General features: G+C 38.0%; 1 non-coding gene across 1 annotated transcript; it reads left to right on the top strand.

Moving 5' to 3' along the window:
- The first annotated feature begins 9,813 nt into the window (after window positions 1–9,813).
- TRNAL-CAA (transfer RNA leucine (anticodon CAA)) lies at window positions 9,814–9,928 on the top strand. The gene is made up of 2 exons: window positions 9,814–9,851; window positions 9,883–9,928. It is a non-coding gene; the product is annotated as a tRNA-Leu (tRNA).
- Window positions 9,929–10,202: the final 274 nt, after the last annotated feature.

The following is a 10,202-nucleotide window of genomic DNA, read 5'->3' as shown; positions in this document are numbered from 1 at the left end:
TTTATTTCTGATCCACTGTACCTTAGTATACAAGCATAACAGTTCTCCCTCTTTGAGGCCATCTCATGAACACAATCACTCTTATCTCTCTGTTATAGTGCACTTCTCTCTTCAGCCTGACCATCCCCATTTCTCTCATCTTGATTCTGATTTCATTTATATTCTTATCATCCCCAGCCTTTTGCACTGCTTCACTTTGCTCTGCTGTAATCATTTTGTCATCATTGTATCCATCCTCTTCTCCTCCTTCTACAACCTGCCTCTCAACCTGTCTGACTCTTAGTGGTACAAATTTCATATGAACCCTGGGTAAACAACAACTGCTTGAAATGACAAACACCAAACCTATTCAAATGCATTCCATCAGCTTTGAACCATTCTAACTTCCTTTCTAATTTATTCCATACATTCAAAAATTGAACACTCCGTGCCTGATAATATATACATATATTCAGCCATCTTCATATTCAGTATCATTGTTCTCCTTCTCAGTTCACTACTGCCGTATATGGGCAACAAACTGAGCACTTTCCCGATGACACTATTATTTTCACTTCCTGCAACAACTTCAAATCCCTTTCCACATTCTTTGTCTCACTATTTAAGTTGTTTGAGCCCGCCACTACTACTAATTCTCACTCCCATTCCTTCCTTGTATGCAAAGTATCTGATAATCATTTTATTGTACCATCTGTAAAACATGTCTTTTGCACTTAGGTATTATTATTATTATTTTGTATAGAGCTTCCGTAGCTCAGTCAGTAAAGACGAAGCCCATTGATAAGAAGGACATGTGTTCGATTCCCGTCCGCGACGTATTATTATATAATATTATTAATACTATGATTATTTTTATTATTGCACACACACACACACACACATATATATATATATAGAGAGAGAGAGAGAGAGATCAGGGGCATATATTGATGGTGTGCAGGCACATCCACAGAATAGCAAAATCTGATATTATATATTTCCATTTAATCCTGTTAAAGACTCCCCTAATTGAGTCCTTGATTTGCGGGATTCCTAAACCTCAACACAATGTACTAATATTTCATGAAGAGGACACTTTTTGATGCATTAACATTGCATTACATTCATGTAAATAGCCTGGGGCTGCAGTCACAAATAAGGGAAACCTTTGAGCCCATTTAACAGCTGTACAGATGGCACACAGTCAAATTCTTATCATTCCAGTGATTTTAAACCACTCTGAAGGTAAGACAAGGTGTGCACTGAAACGATAGCACCAAGAAATCAGTGGCTGTGATTGATTATGTCTACCAACCCAATTGAACATTTTCATTTGTCATGAGTTGCTGATTTTGTTTTCGGAGTTTTGTATGTATGTGAAGTGTGAACTGACATGTTTAAGTCAGTGATATAAACAAGTAATTTTCTTCATTAAAAGAAACACATGTATTAACCACAATGAAAATTATTTAATTCGAAATATTTCATCCCAAGTATCTTAGGACATCATCAGTACAGTAGTTTAGGGTTAGGGTGCATGATTATAATAGAATCTCAATAAGTGTGCGTAATATATTAAAAAAAAATTGTCATACAAAATTATTTAACATAATTTTGTATGACAATTTCCCATACTTTAGGAATAGTGAGAATGTCGTTACGGTTTAAATTTGGTCTATGTAATAGGGCTTCAGCACTTTCTTTATATAAATGTTCATATGTATATAAAGATTTATGTAAAAGTTTAGACTTTTCCCAATGGATCCTATGGCTTGGATTTTCAATTCCATGTTGGGAGAGACCAGATTTCTGTGGTTTAAAAAGACCAATGTGGTCTTGATGTTGCAAGATGTGTTTCTGAACAGACCTACCTGTCTGTCCAAAGTAAGACAATTTGCATAAGCATGTAATCTCAAAAATGCCGGGTAACATAAGAGGTGAGAGTTTGTCCTTAGGAGAAGGTAACAAGTTGTAAATTTGGTTGATAGGTTTGTAAGTAGTAGCAAAATTGTATTTCTTCATAATTTTAGAAAGCCATTCAGAGATGCCTTTGATGTAAGGTATGAGAATCCTATGGACTTCCGCATCAACTTTATGTTAGAAAAAGAATCTCCACATGGTATCTCCTTTCTGGATTTACACATTCAAGGAAAAGAAGACTGTTCCATCGCCACATCTGTCTTTCGCAAGCCTACATTTTCAGGTCGCTACATTCACAATTCTTCTGCTCATCATCCATCTGAAAAATCTGGCATTATTAAATCACTAGTTTTCAGAGCACACAAATTCTGCTCCTCTGAAGAATCTCTAAACCAAGAAATAGAAGTAATCAAAAATATAGCCATCCTATATGGATATAATCCTAAAACAACTCAAAAAATCCGTCATTTTCCCACACATCAAACCAGAGAAGAAGAAGTCTTTGAAAGATTTGAAAATTAGCAATTAGGTGTTGGACCACAACACATACCATTGGGTAGGTGTTGTGGTCCAACACCTACCAAATGGTAAACTACAACCCCACAAAACATAACAAAAAGAAAACAACTGATTTAATCAAATCCGTCCACACATGGCCCGAAGAAACAACAAAAAAATTAATACCTCAGTATGCCCGTGCGCCCAGAATTTATGGCCTGCCAAAAATACACAAACTAGGCACACCGCTTCGTCCAATGGTTGAAGGAATTGACAACCCAAATTATCACTTAGCCAAAAAATTAGCTGCCACACTCAAGGAATTGGTAGGTCAGTCCCCTTCCTACATAAAAAATACACAACATTTCATTAATAAAATTAAAAACATTATACTCAACGACCAAGATTTATTAGTCAGCTTTGACATAACTTCTCTTTTCACCAATGTCCCGATCAATGACACGATCTTGCTCCTACAGAACATATTTCCACAGGACATCACGGCCTCTTTGCCCACATACTCCACTCTGGATATTTCGTGTGGCAAAACAATTTTTACCTTCGAAAAGAAGGTACAGCCATGGGCTCACCACTTTCTCCCCAAATAGCTAACTTTTATATGGAAGACTTTGAGCAACGTGCTCTAGAGACAGCATGTCTAAAGCCAAAAATTTGGCTCAGATACATCGACGATATTTTCGCCATTTGGCCCCATGGCTGCGAAGCTCTAAATACATTCCTTAGCCACCTAAAATAACACAAACGTATCCAATTCACCATTAAAATGGAAAAAAACAACAACTCTCTTCCTTTCCTAGACACACTTGTCACACATCTTCCCTCTGGCTGTCTCTCCTTCTCAGTTTACCGCAAACCTACACACACAGGCCAATACATACCCAAAAATTCTTACCACCACCCAACACAAAAACTAGGTGTCTTAAACACAGCCTTGACTATTTCTTCTAATGCACAGGCTCTAAACCAGGAATACAAGATCATCAACCAAACATTTATCAAAAATGGATACAATAAAAAAACTATTCACAAGATCCTCCATAAAGATACCAGTAAGAACAAAAAAGATTTCAAGAATGCTATTGCCATTCCTTATGTTGGAGGCATTTCTGAAAAAATAGACAAAACACTTCGCAAATACAACATTAAAACCACCTTTAAACCCCAAAATAAGTTAAGACACCTACTTAGTTCTTCTAAAGATCCTCTTCCACACCCAGTATACCCTTTGGTGTGCTAGGTGTACAAAATACAAGGGGTATACAAAGTACAAGTCTTCCACTTGGTTAAGTTCCTAAAGCGTGGAAGGACGGCAAGATTGTGCCACTTCATAAAGGAAGTGATTGAACTCAAGCATCAAACTATAGACCTATCTCTGTGTCAGGTGTTGTGGTTAAGTTGTTGGAGAAGCTTGTGAGAACTAGGATCCAGAGTTGGGTTGACAACAATGGTATAATCTTTGATGGACAGCATGCAAGTTAGTAATCTTAGTAGGCTTTAGTAATCTACTTACTTATTACAATAAAGTGACTGCTTCCTAGGACAGAGGAGAAGGATGCACAGTAATATACTTGGATTTTGCAAAAGTTTTTGATAGAGTACCTCATGATAAGTTGACAGTCAAAGTAGAGCAGATAGGGTTGGATATTAGATTAGTGCATTGGATTGGAGACTGGCTATCTGATAGGTATCAACAAGTTGAGTATGGGGATGCGACATCCAGGAAAAGGAAAGTCACTAGTGGAGTGCCTCAGGAGTCTGTTTTAGGGCCATTACTATTTAATTTGTATATTAATGATATTGGTGAAGATTTGGATGGAGATATTCAGTTGTTTGCAGATGATGCAAAGTTGGGATGAACCATAAAGAGTAGTGAAGATGTGGCCTTGCAAGAAAACTTCAATAAATTGAGTGATTGGGCAAGCAAATGGGGACATGAGTTCAATGTTGCAAAATGTAAGGTTTTAAAATTTGGAAAACAACGATGGGATGCAGATTTTATGCTTGGTGAGAATATATTGTTAGAGGTAGAGGAAATAAGAGATCTGGGGGTGACAGTGGATAAGGATCTAAAATTTAGTGGACACATCACCAAAATTGTGAAGACAACACAAAAATTTCTGAGAATGATGCAGAGGATACTGACGTGTAGAAGTAGGGAGATTCTTGTTCCATTGTATAAGGCTTTGATTAGGCCACACATGGACTATTGTGCCCAGATTTGTTCACCGGGTTTTCAGAAGGATGAAGAGGTGTTGGAAAGGGTCCAAAGGCGACTGACTAAGGAAGTTTCTGACCTCTGGAATGTTGATTATGAGGAAAGATTGAGAAGATGTAATTTGCAGAGTCTGGTGGAGAGAAGGAAGAGGGGAGATATGATAGAGACCTACAAGTTGGTAAGGGGTTGTGGTAGAGAAGTTCTATAGAGAATAGTGGGAGATCAGGGGAGAACCAGAGGTCATCCCTGGAAACTGTATAAAGAGGGTGTGAGTAGGGCAGTGTGAGGCAGGGTTTTTTCGTGTAGAGTTGTGAATGATTGGCATGCCTTGCCTGAGAGTGTGGTGTCTGCAAGGAGTTTGAGAGTGTTTAAGACATGGTATGATGAGATGTGTGTGATTAAAGGACCTCCCAGAGGGGTCTTTGACTCCATGAGGTCTTGTTTAATAATAATAATAATAATAATAATAAATACAATGCACGTGTAACATACCAGACATAGGGGACTCGTGTGAAAAGGCTTAAGTGCTGTGAGGACATCATGTTGGAGGCTTAATGGATTTTTTACAACACTCAAAAAGAATTAAAATAGAATTTAATACTTCCTATATTTCGTCCTAGTCACTAGGACATCTACAGGGATTACAAAAACAGTTAATGTTACATACACACAAATAATAAACAATACTGAGCCCAACCAGATGGGTGACACTAAAGTCCTATCTCGTTGGAGCACCCTCTAAGGGCAGTAGTAGGTGGCCTGGAAAGTAAGGTGGAACCTCTGGTGATGAGTGTTTCCCAAATCTTCGGAAGCTTAATACAACCGTATTTATTCAGATTTGGTTGGTTTTGAGAGCTGCTGCTGCTTCCAAGAAAAGTCTCTCTTTCTTGAATTTGCTGTGGTGGAGCATGGTGGTTTTCTTCCAGGATACTCTGTGGGTGGTATCCAAAACATGGTCAGCCAAGCCTGAATGGCCACAGTTGTGTTTGCAGATGTCAGACTTGTGTTCCTCTAGGCGGATGGATGCTGATCTGCCTGTCTGTCCAAAGTATGCCAGCTTACAGGAACAGGGTACTTTGTAAACTCCAGGCAGAGAGAGAGGAGGGAGCTGATCTTTCGTAGAATGGATAAGGGTAGCAAGTTTGCGGTGGGGCTTATATGCTGTGTGTAGGTTGTACTTTTTTATTATCTTGGCTATTTTTTCGGATGTGCCACGGATGTAGGGTATGGTGATGACATTTTTAAATTCTTGTTGACGAGAAGTACGGGGAATGGGGGAGGAGTTGATTATTTTTTTCATACTGTGATCGCTGTAGCCATTGGAGAGGAAAGTGTTGTGTATGTTGTTAAGCTCAGTAGTGAGGGTGGTTCCACTGGAACAAAGATTGTGGGCTCTCTTGGTAAGAGTTTTAATAATGCCATATTGTTGAGAGGAGTGGTGGTGGGTGAGTTTGTGAATGTATATGCCTGTGTGTGTGGGTTTTCTGTATACAGTGAAAGCAAGGGTATCATTAGGCAGGTGTGTGACTAAGGTGTCTAGGAAGGGTAAGCAATTGTTCTTTTCCATAGTAAACTGGATTCTTGGATGTAGGCTATTGAGATGACTGAGGAAGGAGTCTAACGTGTCTTGGCCATGAGGCCAAATAGAGAACACATCATCTACATATCTTAGCCAGATAGAAGGTTTGAGTGGAGCTGAGTCTATGGGTCGTTTTTCAAAATCTTCCATATAGAAATTGGCAAGGGGAAGAGAGGGGGGGAACCCATGACGGTTCCCTCTATCTGCTTGTAGATTTTGTTCTTCCAAGAGAAATATCCAGAGTTAATGGCAAAGGAAAAGAGATCTAAGATGTCAATGGGAAAAACGTTTTCTAAGAGAGATAAGGTGTCAGTTAAGGGAATATTGGTAAACAAGGAGGAGATATCAAAGCTTACCAATATGTCTGTCTTATTCAAGGTTAAATTTTCTGTGAGGGCTTTAAAGTGGGTAGAGTTTTTTATAAAGGAAGTAGACCTTCCGGTTAGGGGGGTCAGAGAGTTGGCCAGCTGTTTAGACAGTCTATAGCAAGGTGCATTGATGGCATCTACTATAGGCCTGAGTGGGGAATTGGGTTTGTGGATTTTTGGTAAACCGTATATTCGGGGGGGACGGGAGCGGAAAGGTTTAAGTTTTTTCGTGACGTCATGGGGGCAGGAAGATACTTTTTTAAGTAAGATTTTTAATTTCTTAACTTGTGTTTTTGTGGGGTCATGTTCTAGCGGGATGTAGGTAGGCGATTGCGGAGGATAATGTTCATTTCACAATTGTATTCACTGGTATTAAGAATGACTGTGGCATTACCCTTATCTGCTCTGGTGATGACGATACTTTTTTCTTTCCATAGTTTCAGGAGAGCAGTGCGTTGGGCATATGATAAATTATTTTCTGACGGCGATGAATGAGCGAGGATGTTAGCTACATCAAGTCTGATGTTGTTGGCTATCTCCAACGGTAAGCAACCTATCCCCCGTTCGATATTAACCATTACATCAAGTACCAGCACCAGCTTAACTACATACACAACACTTTCCTCTCCAATGGCTACAGTGATCACAGTATCAAAAAAATAATCAACTCCTTCCCCATTCCCTATCCTTCTCATCAACAAGAATTTAAAAATGCCATCACCATACCCTACATCCGTGGCACATCCGAAAAAATAGCCAAGATACTAAAAAAGTACAACCTACACACAGCATATAAGCCCCACCGCAAATTTGCTACCCTTATCCATTCTACGAAAGATCAGCTCCCTCCTCTCTCTCTGCCTGGAGTTTACAAAGTACCCTGTTCCTGTAAGCTGGCATACTTTGGACAGACAGGCAAATCAGCATCCATCTGCCTAGAGGAACACAAGTCTTACATCTGCAAACACAACTATGGCCATTCAGGCTTGACTGACCATGTTTTGGATACAACCCACAGAGTATCTTGGAAGAAAACCACCATGCTCCACCACAGCAAATTCAAGAAAGAGAGACTTTTCTTGGAAGCAGCAGCAGCTCTCAAAAACCAACCAAATCTGAATAAATATGGTTGTATTAAGCTTCCGAAGATTTGGGAAACACTCATCACCAGAGGTCCCACCTTACTTTCCAGGCCACCTACTACTGCCCTTAGAGGGTGCTCCAACTAGATAGGACTTTAGTGTCACCCACGTGGTTGGGCTCAGTATTGTTTATTATTTGTGTGTATTTTACATTAACTGTTTTTGTAATCCCCGTAGATGTCCTAGTGACTAGGACGAAATATAAGAAGTATTAAATTCTATTTTAATTCTTTTTGAGTGTTGTAAAAAATCCATCAGACATAGGGGAAACAGGGCGAACTATCCAAATCTGACAAGACAAATACAAACGACACATTCAATAAGTCCATTTTGGTAAAACTGGCCTTTCTGACCACGCACTCCAAACATACCACAGAATTAACTGGAAAAATACCAAGTCCCTACACCACACCAAAACCTGGTTGAGAAAATTTAAAGAGTCATGTGAAATGCTCAAACACAACCCAAATCTCAACAAAAATGATGGCCTAACCATTTCAAGAATGTGGAGAACCCATCTACAAACTGTATAACAACCTAAACTAGCCTTAGAAAAACCGCACTACAAGAAGATAACCTGGTGAAGTGTTTGGAACATTCAACAACAACCAAAAGAAATCATTTTATAACAATCAGAACTATCCAGAAGAATATTAATACATGAGGACTTTAGCAGTTTATTGTAGTTATATATATATATATATTTTTTTTTTTTTTAATTTTTTTTTAATTAATTTTTTTTAATTATTTTATTTTATTTTTCTTTTTAATTTTTTTTTATTTTTTATCACTAGAGGTGAGGCCAGGAAAAAGGATTTATTAACTACGTAGATTTAGTTTACCGGTATACAGGGCATGAGCATGTAGCTTGGTTTCTTATACAGTTGTATTCTTCCAATGATGACCTCGATATAGGGGTCGAAACGTCAAGTTTTATTTTATTAGTAATTAATAAAATAATCTGTTCAATACATGTGTTTTTGTGTCCCTAAATTTACAAATATGAATATTGCTTTTTCATTTTAATTTTATAAAAATATTAGACCCTTACCAAGATGCCAGGTTAAGGTGATTCGTCACTTAGCCAAAAAAAAACAGCCTTACTAGATCAAATCAAAGACCATTCAGTAAATATCAATCACCATTGTCTGCTGGAGTACCGAAATATAGAATTACACGCTTGATAAAACAGCAAGATAAACTGCAAGAAGAATGAACATGCCATGGAAAACCGGAAACATGCCAAAAACAGAAGCATGAAGGTAAAGTTCCTGATGTTGAGGATGCCCTAAATCAGTCATTAACCATTATAACTGGACATATGACTTTATTCATTATAACTTATTATCCATTATCATTATCCATTATAACTGGACATTTTCACATATGAAAATGAAAAAGATATAAATGCAAAAATTGCAAAATATTTCAAAATAACAGGTGTAATTAACTCTATATTTAAACCAAACCTAGTTCAAAAACAAACAAGGCTAAAAGTATACAATATATTAGCCCTACCAGTCTTAATGTATGGAAGCAAAATCTGGACAATAAAACAAAAAGACAAACAAAGATTAACAACAGCAGAAATGAAGTTTATGAGAAAAACTGCAAAGTATACCCTATTTGATCACAAAAGAAATGAAGATATTATGAAAGAATTAAACCAAGAACCAGTAATAGAAAAAATTAAAAAATATAAACATAAATGAATGGAACACGTTCAAAGAATAAAAACAGAAAGATTACAAAAGATTACGTCCTCTTAAGAGATTCAACAATGACTTTTAAAGCCAGAACAGGCCATGCTAGGCCTAAATCCTTGATACGCATGATGATGATGAACTGGACAAGCAGTGTGTGTGTGTGTGTGTGTGTGTGTGTGTGTGTGTGTGTGTGTGTGTGTGTGTGTGTGTGTGTGTGTGTGTGTCATGGTCCAGTGTTAAAAAAGAAGTCAGAGGAGCTAGCCAAAAAGCTAGGGCATGATGATTTTAAAGCAATAGATGGTTATCTCAGTGGAAATGTAAGCATCATATTAAATTCAAGAAAGCACATGGCAAAAAAATAGTGCTGATTATTATTATTATAATAGTCAGGGTGGCCGAGCGGTCTAAGGCGCCAGACTCAAGGATGATTTTCCTTCGTATAAACGACTGTGAATTCTGGTCCACGAATGTGGGCGTGGGTTCGAATCCAACTCCTGACAAAATAGTGCTGATGTAGAATGGAAATCCAAGAAATTACACGAATTACTTCAGAAATACCGTGCAGATATCTACAATGCTGATGGATGTGCCCTATTATATTGCGCCATGCTGGATGGCACACTCTGCTACAATCATGTAAAATTGTCAGGTTCTAAGAATGCAGTGGATTGCATAACTGTGTTGTGTTGTTTAAACATGTCAAGAAATTATAAAAATAAGCTGTTGGTTATTGGGAAAAGTGCTAAGCCTCGATGCTAAGGGGATAAGAACAGA

The sequence above is a fragment of the Typopeltis vanoorti genome, chromosome 26 (genome assembly GCF_054136105.1).
Source record: "Typopeltis vanoorti isolate ZY-2024b chromosome 26, IOZ_Tvanoo_1.0, whole genome shotgun sequence".
Taxonomy (NCBI): domain Eukaryota; kingdom Metazoa; phylum Arthropoda; class Arachnida; order Uropygi; family Thelyphonidae; genus Typopeltis; species Typopeltis vanoorti.
Note: the sequence above shows the minus strand (reverse complement) of the source record. Positions and strands in the feature narration are given on the sequence as shown.